Source organism: Schistocerca serialis, chromosome 12 (genome assembly GCF_023864345.2).
Source record: "Schistocerca serialis cubense isolate TAMUIC-IGC-003099 chromosome 12, iqSchSeri2.2, whole genome shotgun sequence".
Lineage (NCBI taxonomy): Eukaryota > Metazoa > Arthropoda > Insecta > Orthoptera > Acrididae > Schistocerca > Schistocerca serialis.
The window spans coordinates 156,525,034-156,542,172 of NC_064649.1; positions in this window are offsets into that span (position 1 = coordinate 156,525,034).

Below are 17,139 nucleotides of genomic sequence, written 5' to 3' on the forward strand. Positions count from 1 at the left end.
GTCCAAGAGGGTTGACACTCTAACTTTGTATGATTTGAACCTCTCCTGAGTGTCCACTTTTAGTTTCCGATGCCTCACTGCAGGTTTACTGTATACCTTGGACCATCTTATTGACGATGAAACACAGAAATTTGCATCCGAATTTAATACAAAAGGCACAATGCCGAATTAAGTACAAGAGGACAGACACTCTAACTTTCTATGATTTGAACCTCTCCTGTGAGTCCAGTTTTAGATTCCGATGCTTCACTTCAGGTTTTCTGTTTCCCTTGGACCTTCTTATTGACGATGAAACACATGTTTTGCATCCGAATTTAATACAAAAGGCACAATGCCGACTTAAGTACAAAGGGACTGACACTCTAACTTTCTACGATTTGAACCTCTCCTGTGAGTCCAGTTTCTGATTCCGATGCTTCACTTCAGGTTTACTGTATGCCTTGGACCTTCTTATTAACGATGAAACACAGAAATTGCATCCGAATTTAATACAAACGTCACAATGCCGACTTAAGTACAAGAGGACTGACACTCTAACTTTCTATGATTTGAACCTCTCTTGTGAGTCCAGTCTTAGATTCCGATGCTTCACGTCAGGTTTACTGTATCCCTTGGACCTCCTTATTAACGATGAAACACAGAAATTGCTTCCGAATTGAATACAAAAGGCACAATGCCGACTTAAGTACAAGAGGACTGAGACTCTAACTTTGTATGATTTTAATCTCTCCTGTGAGTCCACTTTTAGATTCCGATGCTTCACTTCTGGTTTACTGTATACCTTGGACCATCTTATAGTCGACGAAACACAGAAATTTGCATCCGAAGTTAATACAAAATGCACAATGCCGACTAAAGTACAAGAGGACTGACACTCTAACTTTCTATGATTTGAACCTCTCCTGTGTCTCCAGTTTTAGATTTCGATGCTTCACTTCAGGTTTACTGTATCCCTTGGACCTTCATTTTGACGATGAAACACAAAAATTGCATCCGAAATTAATACAAAAGTCAAAATGCCGACTTAAGTACAAGAGGACTGACACCCTAACTTTCAAAGATTTGAACCTGTCCTGTCAGTCCAGTTTTAGATTCCGATACTTCACTTCAGGTTTACTGTATCCCTTGGACCCTCTTATTGACGATGAAACACAGAAATTGCATCTGAATATAATACAAATGGCACAATGCCGACTTAAGTACAAGAGGACTGACACTCTAACTTTCTATGATTTGAACCTCTCTTGTGAGTACAGTTTTAGATTCCGATGCTTCACGTCAGGTTTACTGTATCCCTTGGACCTTCTTATTAACGATGAAACACAGAAATTGCATCCGAATATAATACAAAAGGCACAATGCCGACTTAAGTCCAAGAGGGTTGACACTCTAACTCTGTATGATTTGAACCTCTCCTGTATGTCCACTTTTAGATTCCAATGCCTCACTGCAGGTTTACTGTATACCTTGGACCATCTAATTGACGATGAAGCACAGAAATTAGCATCCGAATATAATACAAAAGGCACAATGCCGAATTAAGTACAAGAGGACAGACACTCTAACTTTCTATGATTTGAACCTCTCCTGTGGGTCCACTTTTTGATTCCGATGCTTCACTTCAGGTTTACTGTATCCCTTGGATCTTCCTATTAACGATGTAACACAGAAATGGCAACCGAATTCAATACAAAAGGCACAATGCCGACTTAAGTACAAGAGGACTGACACTCCAACTTTCTATGATTTGAACCTCTCCTGTGAGTCCAGTTTTAGATTCCGATGATTCACTACAGGTTTACTGTATCCCTTGGACCTTCTTATTGACGATGAAGCTCAAAAATTGCATCGGAATTTAATACAAAAGGCACAATGCCGACTTAAGTACAAGAGGACTGACACTCTAAATTTCTATGATTTGAACCTCTCTTGTGAGTCCAGTTTTAGATTCCGATGCTTCACGTCAGGTTTACTGTATCCCTTGGACCTTCTTATTAACGATGAAACACAGAAATTGCATCCGAATATAATACAAAAGGCACAATGCCGACTTAAGTCCAAGAGGGTTGACACTCTAACGTTGTATGATTTGAACCTCTCCTGTATGTCCACTTTTAGATTCCAATGCCTCACTGCAGGTTTACTGTATACCTTGGACCATCTAATTGACGATGAAGCACAGAAATTTGCATCCGAATTTAATACAAAAGGCACAATGCCGAATTAAGTACAAGAGGACAGACACTCTAACTTTCTATGATTTGAACCTGTCCTGTGGGTCCACTTTTTGATTCCGATGCTTCACTTCAGGTTTACTGTATCCCTTGGATCTTCCTATTAACGATGTAACACAGAAATGGCAACCGAATTCAATACAAAAGGCACAATGCCGACTTAAGTACAAGAGGACTGACACTCCAACTTTCTATGATTTGAACCTCTCCTGTGAGTCCAGTTTTAGATTCCGATGATTCACTACAGGTTTACTGTATCCCTTGGACCTTCTTATTGACGATGAAACACAGAAATTGCATCCGAGTTTAATACAAAATGAACAATGCCGACTTAAGTACAAGAGGACTGACACTCTAACTTTCTATGATTTGAACCTCTCCTGTGAGTCCAGTTTCGGATTCCGATGCTTCACTTCAGGTTTACTGTATACCTTGGACCTCCTTATTGACGATGAAACACAGAAATTGCATCCGAAGTCTATACAAAAGGCCCAATGCCGACTTAAGTACAAGAGGACTGACACTCTAACTTTCTATGATTTGAACCTCTCCTGTGAGTCCAGTTTTAGATTCCGATGCTTTACTTCAGGTTTTCTGTTTCCCTTGGACCTTCTTATTGACGATGAAACACAGAATTTGCATCCGAGTTTAATACAAAAGGCACAATGCCGACTTAAGTACAAGAGGACTGACGCTCTAACTTTCAATGATTTCAACCTCTCCAGTGAGTACAGTTTTAGATTCCGATGCTTCACATCAGGTTTACTGTAACCGTTGGACCTTCTTATTAACGATGAAACACAGAAATTGCATCCGTATTTAATACAAAAGTTACAATGCCGACGTAAGTACAAGAGGACTGACACTCTAACTATCTATGATTTGAACCTCTCCTCTGTCTCCAGTTTTAGATTTCGATGCTTCACTTCAGGTTTACTGTATCCCTTGGACCTTCATATTGACGATGAAACACAAAAATTGCATCCGAAATTAATACAAAAGTCAAAATGCCGACTTAAGTACAAGAGGACTGACACCCTAACTTTCAAAGATTTGAACCTGTCCTGTCAGTCCAGTTTTAGATTCCGATACTTCACTTCAGGTTTACTGTATCCCTTGGACCCTCTTATTGACGATGAAACACAGAAATTGCATCTGAATATAATACAAATGGCACAATGCCGACTTAAGTACAAGAGGACTGACACTCTAACTTTCTATGATTTGAACCTCTCTTGTGAGTCCAGTTTTAGATTCCGATGCTTCACGTCAGGTTTACTGTATCCCTTGGACCTTCTTATTAACGATGAAACACAGAAATTGCATCCGAATATAATACAAAAGGCACAATGCCGACTTAAGTCCAAGAGGGTTGACACTCTAACTTTGTATGATTTGAACCTCTCCTGTATGTCCACTTTTAGATTCCAATGCCTCACTGCAGGTTTACTGTATACCTTGGACCATCTAATTGACGATGAAGCACAGAAATTAGCATCCGAATTTAATACAAAAGGCACAATGCCGAATTAAGTACAAGAGGACAGACACTCTAGCTTTCTATGATTTGAACCTCTCCTGTGGGTCCACTTTTTGATTCCGATGCTTCACTTCAGGTTTAATGTATCCCTTGGATCTTCCTATTAACGATGTAACACAGAAATGGCAACCGAATTCAATACAAAAGGCACAATGCTGACTTAAGTACAAGAGGACTGACACTCCAACTTTCTATGATTTGAACCTCTCCTGTGAGTCCAGTTTTAGATTCCGATGATTCACTACAGGTTTACTGTATCCCTTGGACCTTCTTATTGACGATGAAACACAGAAATTGCATCCGAGTTTAATACAAAATGCACAATGCCGACTTAAGTACAAGAGGACTGACACTCTAACTTTCTATGATTTGAACCTCTCCTGTGAGTCCAGTTTCGGATTCCGATGCTTCACTTCAGGTTTACTGTATACCTTGGACCTCCTTATTGACGATGAAACACAGAAATTGCATCCGAAGTCTATACAAAAGGCCCAATGCCGACTTAAGTACAAGAGGACTGACACTCTAACTTTCTATGATTTGAACCTCTCCTGTGAGTCCAGTTTTAGATTCCTATGCTTTACTTCAGGTTTTCTGTTTCCCTTGGACCTTCTTATTGACGATGAAACACAGAATTTGCATCCGAGTTTAATACAAAAGGCACAATGCCGACTTAAGTACAAGAGGACTGACGCTCTAACTTTCAATGATTTCAACCTCTCCAGTGAGTACAGTTTTAGATTCCGATGCTTCACATCAGGTTTACTGTAACCGTTGGACCTTCTTATTAACGATGAAACACAGAAATTGCATCCGAATTTAATACAAAAGGCACAATGCCGACTTAAGTACAAGAGGACTGACACCCTAACTTTCTATGATTTGAACCTCTCCTGTGAGTCCTGTTTTAGATTCATATGCTTCACTTCAGGTTTCCTGAATACCTTGGACCATCTTATTGGTGATGAAGCACAGAAATTAAATCCGAATTTAATACAAAAGGCACATTGTCGACCTTAGTGCAAGGTTACTGAATGTCTAACTTCCTATGATCTTATCCTCTCCTGTGAGTCCAGTTTTAGATTCCGATGCCTCACTTCAGGCTTACTGTATCCCTTGGACCTTCTTATTGACGATGAAACACAGAATTTGCATCCGCGTTTAATACAAAAGGCACAATGCCGACTTAAGTACAAAAGGACTGACACTCTAATTTTCTATGATTTGAACCTCTCCTGTGAGTCCAGTTTCAGATTCCGATGCTTCACTTCAGGTTTACTGTATCCGTTGGACCTTCTTATTAACGATGAAACACAGAAATTGCATCCGAATTTAATACAAACGTCACAATGCCGACTTAAGTACAAGAGGACTGACACTCTAACTTTCTATGAATTGAACCTCTCCTGTGTGTCCAGTTTTAGATTCCGATGCTTCACTTCAGGTTTACTGTATCCCTTGGACCTTCATATTGACGATGAAACACAAAAATTGCATCCGAAATTAATACAAAAGTCACAATGCCGACATAAGTACAAGAAGTCCGACACTCTAACTTTCTAAGATTTGAACCTGTCCTCTGAGTCCAGTTTTAGATTCCGATACTTCACTTCAGGTTTACTGTATCCCTTGGACCCTCTTATTGACGATGAAACACAGAAATTGCATTTGAAATTAATACAAAAGGCACAATGCCGACTTAAGTACAAGAGGACTGACACTCTCACATTCTATGATTTGAACCTCTCCTGTGAGTATAGTTATAGATTCCGATGCTTCACTTCAGGTTTACTGTATCCCTTGGACCTTCTTGTTGACGATGAAACACAGAATTTGCATCAGAGTTTAATACAAAAGGCACAATGCCGACTTAAGTACAAGAGGACTGACACTCTAACTTTCAATGAATTCAACCTCTCCAGTGAGTACAGTTTTAGATTCCGATGCTTCACATCAGGTTTACTGTATCCGTTGGACCTTCTTATTAACGATGAAACACAGAAATTGCATCCGAATTTAATACAAAAGGCACAATGCCGACTTAAGTACAAGAGGACTGACACCCTAACTTCCTATGATTTGAACCCCTCCTGTGAGTCCTGTCTTAGATTCCCATGCTTCACTTCAGGTTTACTGAATACCTTGGACCATCTTATTGGTGATGAAGCACAGAAATTACATCCGAATTTAATACAAAAGGCACAATGTCGACTTAAGTGCAAGGTTACTGAATGTCTAAATTTCTATGATTTTATCCTCTCCTGTGAGTCCAGTTTTGGATTCCGATGCCTCACTTCAGGTTTACTGTATCCCTTGGACCTTCTTATTGACGATGAAACTCAGCAATTGCATCCTAATTTAATACAAAAGTCACAATGCCGACTTAGGTGCAAGAGGACTAACACCCTAACTTTCAATAATTTGAACCTCTCCTGTGATTCCAGCTTTACATTCCGATGCTTCACTTCAGGTTTACTGTATCCCTTGGACCATCTTATTAACGATGAAACACTGAAATTGCATCCGAATTTAATACAAAAGGCACAATGCCGACTTAAGTACAAGAGGACTGACACCCTAACTTTCTATGATTTGAACCTCTCCTGTGAGTCCAGTTTTAGATTCCGATGCTTCACTTCAGGGTTACTGTATACCTTGGACCGACTTATTGACGATGAAGCACAGAAATTGCATCCGAATTTAATACAAAACGCACAATGCCGACTTAAGTACATGAGGACTGACACTCTAATTTTCCATGATTTGAATATCTCCTGTGAGTCCAGTTTTAGATTCCGATGCTTCACTTCAGGTTTACTGTATCCCTTGGACCTTCTTATTGACGATGAAGCTCAAAAATTGCATCCGAATTTAATACATAAGGCACAATGCCGACTTAAGTACAAGAGTACTGACACAGATTCCGATGCTTCCCTCCAGGTTTACTGTATCCCTTGGACCTTCTTATTGACGAAGAAACACAGAAATTGCATCCGAATTTAATACAAAAGTCACAATGCCGACGTAAGTACAAGAGGACTGACACTCTCACTCTCTATGATTTGAACCTCTCGTGTGAGTCAGGTTTTCGATTCCGATGCTTCACTTCAGTTTTACTGTATTCCTGGGACCTTCTTATTAACGTTGAAACACAGAAATTGCATCCGAATGTAATACAAACGTCACAATGCCGATTTAAGTACAAGAGGACTGACACTCTAACTTTCTTTGATTAGAACCTCTCTTGTGAGTTCAGTCTTAGATTCCGATGCTTCACGTCAGGTTTACTGTATCCCTTGGACCTTCTTATTAACGATGAAACACAGAAATTGCTTCCAAATTTAATACAAAAGGCAAAATGCCGACTTAAGTACAAGAGGATTGACACTCTAACTTTATATGAATTTAATCTCTCCTGTGTGTCCACTTTTAGATTCCGATGCTTCACTTCTGGTTTACTGCATACCTTGGACCATCTTATAGTCGACGAAGCACAGAAATTTGCATCCGAATTTAATACAAAATGCACAATGCCGACTAAAGTACAAGAGGACTGACACTCTAACTTTCTATGATTTGAACCTCTCTTGTGAATCCAGTCTTAGATTCCGATGCTTCACGTCAGGTTTACTGTATCCCTTGGACCTTCTTATTATCCATGAAACACAGAAATTGCTTCTGAATTCAATACAAAAGGCACAATGTCGACTTAAGTACAAGAGGACTGACACTCTAACTTTCTAAGATTTGAACCTCTCCTGTGAGTCCAGTTTTAGATTCCGATGCTTCACTTCAGGTTTACTGTATCCCTTGGACCTTCTTATTGACGATGAAACACAGAAATTCCATCCGAATTTAATACAAAAGGCACAATGCCGACTTAAGTACAAGAGGACTGACACTCTAACTTTGTATGGTTTTAATCTCTCCTGTGAGTCCACTTTTAGATTCCGATGCTTCACTTCTGGTTTACTGTATACCTTGGACCAGCTTATAGTCGACGATGCACAGAAATTTGCATCCGAATTTAATATAAAAGGCACAATGCCGACTAAAGTACAAGAGGACTGACACTCCAACTTTCTATGATTTGAACCTCTCCTGTGTGTCCAGTTTTAGATTCCTATGCTTCACTTCAGGTTTACAGTATCCCTTGGACCTTCATATTGACGATGAAACACAAAAATTGCATCCGAAATTAATACAAAAGTCACAATGCCGACTTGAGTACAAGAGGACTGACACCCTAACTTTCTATGATTTGAACCTCTCCTGTGAGTCCAGTTTTAGATTCCGATGATTCACTTCAGGGTTACTGTATACCTTGGACCGGCTTATCGACGATGAAGTACAGAAATTGCATCCGAATTAAATACAAAAGGCACAATGCCGACTTAAGTACAAGAGGACTGCCACCCTCACTTTCTATGATTTGAACCTCTCCTGTGAGTCCAGTTTTAGATTCCGATGATTCACTTCAGGGTTACTGTATACCTTGGACCGGCTTATTGACGATGAAGCACAGAAATTGCATCCGAATATAATACAAAACGCACAATGCCGACTTAAGTACATGAGGACTGACACTCTAACTTTCTATGATTTGAATATCTCCTGTGAGTCCAGTTTTAGATAACGATGCTTTACTTCAGGTTTACTGTATACCTTGGACCATCTTATTGACGATGAAGGTCAAAAATTGCATCCGTAATCAATACATAAGGCACAATGCCGACTTAAGTACAAGAGGACTGACACTCTAACTTTCTATGATTTGAACCTCTCCTGTGAGTCCAGTTTTAGATTCCGATGCTTCACTTCAGGTTTACTGTATCCCTTGGACCTTCTTATTAACGATGAAACACAGAAATTGTATCCGAATTTAATACAAAAGGCACAATGCCGACTTAAGTACAAGAGAACTGACACTCTAACTCTCTATGATTTGAACCTCTCCTGTGAGTCCAGTTTTAGATTCCGATACTTCACTTCAGGTTTAATGTATGCCTCGGACCTTCTTATTGACGATGAAACACAGAAATTGCATCCGAATTTAATACAAAAGTCACAATGCCGACTTAAGTACAAGAGGACCGACTCTCTCACTTTCTATGATTTGAACCTCTCTTGTGAGTCCAGTCTTAGATTCCAATGCTTCACGTCAGGTTTAATGTATCCCTTGGACCTTCTTATTAACGCTGAAACACAGAAATTGCTTCCGAATTTAATACAAAAGGTACAATGCCGACTTAAGTACAAGAGGACTGACACTCTAACTTTCTATGATTTTAACATCTCTTGTGATTCCTGTTTTAGATTCCGATGCTACAGTTCAGGTTTACTGTATCCCTTGGACCTTCTTATTGACAATGAAACACAGAAATTGCATCCGAATTTGATACAAAAGGCACAATGCCGACTTACGTACAAGAGGACTGAAACTCTAACTTTCTATGATTTGAACCTCTCCTGTGAGCCTAGTTTTAGATTCCGATGCTTCACTTCAGGTTTACTGTATCCCTTGGACCTTCTTATTGACGATGAAACACAGAAATTGCATCCGAATTTAATACAAAAGGCACAATGCCGACTTAAGTACAAGAGGACTTAAACTCTTACTTTCTATGATTTGAACCTCTCCTGTGAGTCCTGTTTTAGATTCCAATGCTTCACTTCAGGTTTACTGTATCCCTTGGACGTTCTTATTGACGAAGAAACACAGAAATTGCATCCGAATTTAATACAATAGTCAAAATGCCGACTTAAGTACAAGAGGACTTACACTCTAACTTTCTATGATTTGAACCTCTCCTGTGAGTCCAGTTTTAGATTCCGATGCTTCACTTCAGGTTCACTGTATCCCTTGGACCTTCTTATTGACGAAGAAACACAAAAATTGAATCCGAATTTAATACGAAAGTCACAATGCCGACTTAAGTACAAGAGGACTGACACACTAACTTTCTATGATTTGAACCTCTCCTGTGAGCCCAGTTTTAGATTCCGATGCTACACTTCAGGTTTAATGTATGCCTCGGACCTTCTTATTGACGATGAAACACAGAAATTGCATCCGAATTTAATACAAAAGTCACAATGCCGACTTAAGTACAAGAGGACTGACACTCTAACTTTCTATGATTTGAACCGCTCTTGTGAGTCCAGTCTTATATTCCGATGCTTCACGTCAGGTTTACTGTATCCCTTGGACCTTCTTATTAACGATGAAACACAGAAATTGCACCCGAATTTAATACAAAAGGCACAATGCCGACTTTAGTACAAGAGGACTGACACTCTAACTTTCTATGATTTTAACATCTCTTGTGATTCCAGTTTTAGATTCCGATGCTACACTTCAGTTTTACTGTATCCCTTGGACCTTCGTATTGACAATGAAACACAGAAATTGCATCCGAATTTGATACAAAAGGCACAATGCCGACTTACGTACAAGAGGACTGAAACTCTTACTTTCTATGATTTGAACCTCTCCTGTGAGCCTAGTTTTAGATTCCGATGTTTCACTTCAGGTTTACTGTATCCCTTGGACGTTCTTATAGACGATGAAACACAGAAATTGCATCCGAATTTAATATAATAGTCAAAATGCCGACTTAAGTACAACAGGACTGACACTGTAACTTTCTAAGATTTGAACCTCTCCTGTGAGTCCAGTTTTAGATTCCGATGCTTCACTTCAGGTTTACTGTATCCCTTGGACCTTCTTATTGACGATGAAACACAGAAATTCCATCCGAATTTAATACAAAAGGCACAATGCCGACTTAAGTACAAGAGGACTGACACTCTAACTTTGTATGGTTTTAATCTCTCCTGTGAGTCCACTTTTAGATTCCGATGCTTCACTTCTGGTTTACTGTATACCTTGGACCAGCTTATAGTCGACGATGCACAGAAATTTGCATCCGAATTTAATATAAAAGGCACAATGCCGACTAAAGTACAAGAGGACTGACACTCCAACTTTCTATGATTTGAACCTCTCCTGTGTGTCCAGTTTTAGATTCCTATGCTTCACTTCAGGTTTACAGTATCCCTTGGACCTTCATATTGACGATGAAACACAAAAATTGCATCCGAAATTAATACAAAAGTCACAATGCCGACTTGAGTACAAGAGGACTGACACCCTAACTTTCTATGATTTGAACCTCTCCTGTGAGTCCAGTTTTAGATTCCGATGATTCACTTCAGGGTTACTGTATACCTTGGACCGGCTTATCGACGATGAAGTACAGAAATTGCATCCGAATTAAATACAAAAGGCACAATGCCGACTTAAGTACAAGAGGACTGCCACCCTCACTTTCTATGATTTGAACCTCTCCTGTGAGTCCAGTTTTAGATTCCGATGATTCACTTCAGGGTTACTGTATACCTTGGACCGGCTTATTGACGATGAAGCACAGAAATTGCATCCGAATATAATACAAAACGCACAATGCCGACTTAAGTACATGAGGACTGACACTCTAACTTTCTATGATTTGAATATCTCCTGTGAGTCCAGTTTTAGATAACGATGCTTTACTTCAGGTTTACTGTATACCTTGGACCATCTTATTGACGATGAAGGTCAAAAATTGCATCCGTAATCAATACATAAGGCACAATGCCGACTTAAGTACAAGAGGACTGACACTCTAACTTTCTATGATTTGAACCTCTCCTGTGAGTCCAGTTTTAGATTCCGATGCTTCACTTCAGGTTTACTGTATCCCTTGGACCTTCTTATTAACGATGAAACACAGAAATTGTATCCGAATTTAATACAAAAGGCACAATGCCGACTTAAGTACAAGAGAACTGACACTCTAACTCTCTATGATTTGAACCTCTCCTGTGAGTCCAGTTTTAGATTCCGATACTTCACTTCAGGTTTAATGTATGCCTCGGACCTTCTTATTGACGATGAAACACAGAAATTGCATCCGAATTTAATACAAAAGTCACAATGCCGACTTAAGTACAAGAGGACCGACTCTCTCACTTTCTATGATTTGAACCTCTCTTGTGAGTCCAGTCTTAGATTCCAATGCTTCACGTCAGGTTTAATGTATCCCTTGGACCTTCTTATTAACGCTGAAACACAGAAATTGCTTCCGAATTTAATACAAAAGGTACAATGCCGACTTAAGTACAAGAGGACTGACACTCTAACTTTCTATGATTTTAACATCTCTTGTGATTCCTGTTTTAGATTCCGATGCTACAGTTCAGGTTTACTGTATCCCTTGGACCTTCTTATTGACAATGAAACACAGAAATTGCATCCGAATTTGATACAAAAGGCACAATGCCGACTTACGTACAAGAGGACTGAAACTCTAACTTTCTATGATTTGAACCTCTCCTGTGAGCCTAGTTTTAGATTCCGATGCTTCACTTCAGGTTTACTGTATCCCTTGGACCTTCTTATTGACGATGAAACACAGAAATTGCATCCGAATTTAATACAAAAGGCACAATGCCGACTTAAGTACAAGAGGACTTAAACTCTTACTTTCTATGATTTGAACCTCTCCTGTGAGTCCTGTTTTAGATTCCAATGCTTCACTTCAGGTTTACTGTATCCCTTGGACGTTCTTATTGACGAAGAAACACAGAAATTGCATCCGAATTTAATACAATAGTCAAAATGCCGACTTAAGTACAAGAGGACTTACACTCTAACTTTCTATGATTTGAACCTCTCCTGTGAGTCCAGTTTTAGATTCCGATGCTTCACTTCAGGTTCACTGTATCCCTTGGACCTTCTTATTGACGAAGAAACACAAAAATTGAATCCGAATTTAATACGAAAGTCACAATGCCGACTTAAGTACAAGAGGACTGACACACTAACTTTCTATGATTTGAACCTCTCCTGTGAGCCCAGTTTTAGATTCCGATGCTACACTTCAGGTTTAATGTATGCCTCGGACCTTCTTATTGACGATGAAACACAGAAATTGCATCCGAATTTAATACAAAAGTCACAATGCCGACTTAAGTACAAGAGGACTGACACTCTAACTTTCTATGATTTGAACCGCTCTTGTGAGTCCAGTCTTATATTCCGATGCTTCACGTCAGGTTTACTGTATCCCTTGGACCTTCTTATTAACGATGAAACACAGAAATTGCACCCGAATTTAATACAAAAGGCACAATGCCGACTTTAGTACAAGAGGACTGACACTCTAACTTTCTATGATTTTAACATCTCTTGTGATTCCAGTTTTAGATTCCGATGCTACACTTCAGTTTTACTGTATCCCTTGGACCTTCGTATTGACAATGAAACACAGAAATTGCATCCGAATTTGATACAAAAGGCACAATGCCGACTTACGTACAAGAGGACTGAAACTCTTACTTTCTATGATTTGAACCTCTCCTGTGAGCCTAGTTTTAGATTCCGATGTTTCACTTCAGGTTTACTGTATCCCTTGGACGTTCTTATAGACGATGAAACACAGAAATTGCATCCGAATTTAATACAATAGTCAAAATGCCGACTTAAGTACAACAGGACTGACACTGTAACTTTCTATGATTTGAACCTCTCATGTGAGTCCAGTTTTAGATTCCGATGCTTCACTTGAGGTTTACTGTATCCCTTGGACCTTCTTATTGACGAAGAAACACAGAAATTGCATCCGAATTTAATACAAAAGTCACAATGCCGACTTAAGTACAAGAGGACTGACACTCTCACATTCTATGATTTGAACCTCTCCTGTGAGTCAGGTTTTCGATTCCGATGCTTCACTTCAGGTTTACTGTATCCCTTGGACCTTCTTATTAACGATGAAACACAGAAATTTCATCCGAACTTAATACAAACGTCACAATGCCGACTTAAGTACAAGAGGACTGACACTCTAACTTTCTATGATTTGAACCTCTCTTGTGAGTCCAGTCTTAGATTCCGATGCTTCACGTCAGGTTTACTGTATCCCTTGGACCTTCTTATTAACGATGAAACACAGAAATTGCTTCCGAATTTAATACAAAAGGTACAATGCCGACTTAAGTACAAGAGGACTGACACTCTAACTTTGTATGATTTTAATCTCTCCTGTGAGTCCACTTTTAGATTCCGATGCTTCACTTCTGGTTTACTGTATACCTTGGACCAACTTATAGTCGACGAAGCACAGAAATTTGCATCCGAATTTAATACAAAAGGCACAATGCCGACTAAAGTACAAGAGGACTGACACTCTAACTTTATATGATTTGAAGCTCTCCTATGTGTCCAGTTTTAGATTCCGATGCTTCACTTCAGGTTTACAGTATCCCTTGGACCTTCATATTGACGAAGAAACACAAAAATTGCATCCGAAATTAATACAAAAGTCACATTGCCGACTTGAGTACAAGAGGACTGACACCCTAACTTTCTATGATTTGAACCTCTCCAGTGAGTCCAGTTTTAGATTCCGATGATTCACTTCAGGGTTACTGTATACCTTGGACCGGCTTATTGACGAAGAAGCACAGAAATTGCATCCGAATATAATACAAAACGCACAATGCCGACTTAAGTACATGAGGACTGACACTCTCACTTTCTATGATTTGAACCTATCCTGTGAGTCAGGTTTTCGATTATGATGCTTCACTTCAGGTTTTCTGTATCCCTTGGACCTTCTTATTGACGATGAAACACAGAAATTTCATCCGAATTTAATACAAAAGTTACAATGCTGGCTTAAGTACAAGAGGACTGACACTGTAACTTTCTATGATTCGAGCCTCTCCTGTGAGTCCAGTTTTAGATTCCGATGCTTCACTTCAGGTTTACTGTATCCCGTGGACCTTCTTATTGACGATGAAACACAGAAATTGCATCCGAATTTAATACAAAAGTCACAATGCCGACTTAAGTACAAGAGGACTGACACACTAACTTTCTATGATTTGAGCCTCTCCTGTGAGCCCAGTTTTAGATTCCGATGCTACACTTCAGGTTTAATGTATGCCTCGGACCTTCTTATTGACGATGAAACACAGAAATTGCATCCGAATTTAATACAAAAGTCACAATGCCGACTTAAGTACAAGAGGACCGACTCTCTCACTTTCTATGATTTGAACCTCTACCTGTGAGTCAGGTTTTCGATTCCGATGCTTCACTTCAGGTTTACTGTAACCCTTGGACCTTCTTATTATCGATGATACACAGAAATTGCATCCGAATTTAATACAAACGTCACAATGCCGAGTTAAGTGCAAGAGAACTGACACTCTAACTTTCTATGATTTGAACCGCTCTTGTGAGTCCAGTCTTATATTCCGATGCTTCACGTCAGGTTTACTGTATCCCTTGGACCTTCTTATTAACGATGAAATACAGAAATTGCATCCGAATTTAAAACAAAAGGCACAATGCCGACTTAAGTACAAGAGGACTGACACTCTAACTTTCTATGATTTTAACATCTCTTGTGATTCCTGTTTTAGATTCCGATGCTACACTTCAGGCTTACTGTATCCCTTGGACCTTCTTATTGACAATGAAACACAGAAATTGCATCCGAATTTGATACAAAAGGCACAATGCCGACTTACGTACAAGAGGACTGAAACTCTTACTTTCTATGATTTGAACCTCTCCTGTGAGCCTAGTTTTAGAGTCCGATGCTTCACTTCAGGTTTACTGTATCCCTTGGACGTTTTTATTGACGATGAAACACAGAAATTGCATCCGAATTTAATACAATAGTAAAAATGTCGACTTAAGTACAAGAATTACTGACACTCTAACTTTCTATGATTTGAACCTCTCTTGTGAGTCCAGTCTTAGATTCCGATGCTTCACGTCAGGTTTACTGTATCCCTTGGACCTTCTTATTAACGATGAAACACAGAAATTGCTTCCGAATTTAATACAAAAGGTACAATGCCGACTTAAGTACAAGAGGACTGACACTCTAACTTTGTATGATTTTAATCTCTCCTGTGAGTCCACTTTTAGATTCCGATGCTTCACTTCTGGTTTACTGTATACCTTGGACCAACTTATAGTCGACGAAGCACAGAAATTTGCATCCGAATTTAATACAAAAGGCACAATGCCGACTAAAGTACAAGAGGACTGACACTCTAACTTTATATGATTTGAACCTCTCCTTTGTGTCCAGTTTTAGATTCCGATGCTTCACATCAGGTTTACAGTATCCCTTGGACCTTCATATTGACGATGAAACACAAAAATTGCATCCGAAATTAATACAAAAGTCACAATGCCGACTTGAGTACAAGAGGACTGACACCCTAACTTTCTATGATTTGAACCTCTCCTGTGAGTCCAGTTTTAGATTCCGATGATTCACTTCAGGGTTACTGTATACCTTGGACCGGCTTAACGACGATGAAGCACAGAAATTGCATCCGAATTTAATACAAAAGGCACAATGCCGACTTAAGTACAAGAGGACTGCCACCCTAACTTTCTATGATTTGAACCTCTCCTGTGAGTCCAGTTTTAGATTCCGATGATTCACTTCAGGGTTACTGTATACCTTGGACCGGCTTATTGACGATGAAGCACAGAAATTGCATCCGAATATAATACAAAACGCACAATGCCGACTTAAGTACATGAGGACTGACACTCTAACTTTCTATGATTTGAATATCTCCTGTGAGTCCAGTTTTAGATAACAATGCTTTACTTCAGGTTTACTGTACACCTTGGACCATCTTATTGACGATGAAGCTCAAAAATTGCATCCGAATTTAATACATAAGGCACAATGCCGACTTAAGTACAAGAGGACTGACACTCTAACTTTCTATGATTTGAACCTCTCCTGTGAGTCCAGTTTTAGATTCCGATGCTTCACTTCAGGTTTACTGTATCCCTTGGACCTTCTTATTAACGATGAAACACAGAAATTGTATCCGAATTTAATACAAAAGGCACAATGCCGACTTAAGTACAAGAGAACTGACACTCTAACTCTCTATGATTTGAACCTCCCCTGTGAGTCCAGTTTTAGATTCCGATGCTTCACTTCAGGTTTAATGTATGCCTCGGACCTTCTTATTGACGATGAAACACAGAAATTGCATCCGAATTTAATACAAAAGTCACAATGCCGACTTAAGTACAGGAGGACTGACACTCTAACATTCTATGATTTGAACCTCTCCTGTGAATCCAGTTTTAGATTCCGGTGCTTCACTTCAGGTTTACTGTATCCCTTGGACGTTCTTATTTACGATGAAACACAGAAATTGCATCCGAATTTAATACAATAGTCAAAATGAAGACTTAAGTACAAGAGGACTGACACTGTAACTTTCTATGATTTGAACCTCTCATGTGAGTCCAGTTTTAGATTCCGA